Below are 337 nucleotides of genomic sequence, written 5' to 3'. Positions count from 1 at the left end.
TTAAAAGACATGTTAGGATCCACAATGAGCAGAACTTACCTGCAGGTATTGGTAGTGCAAATCAGAGGTGTAATCTGTGTGGGTGTTTTTTCAAAACACTGTCTGGTTTAAAAAGCCACATCAGACGCCATGAAAGGGCTAAGGTGTAGGTGCAGGAGGTGGTCAAACTCTGTTTAAGGAGTAGACAACCACCATATATATATATATATACATATTACAAAAAATAAGGTATTCAGAGATCTGGATGGTTGTACTCTTTACTCTTTTACTTGTTTCAGTCATCTGACTGCGGCCATGCTGGAGCACCGCCTTTAGTCGAGCAAATTGACCCCAGGAC

The sequence above is a fragment of the Octopus bimaculoides genome, chromosome 17 (genome assembly GCF_001194135.2).
Source record: "Octopus bimaculoides isolate UCB-OBI-ISO-001 chromosome 17, ASM119413v2, whole genome shotgun sequence".
Taxonomy (NCBI): Eukaryota; Metazoa; Mollusca; class Cephalopoda; order Octopoda; family Octopodidae; genus Octopus; species Octopus bimaculoides.
The sequence above is the reverse complement of the archived record's forward strand: the minus strand, read 5'-3'. Positions refer to the sequence as shown.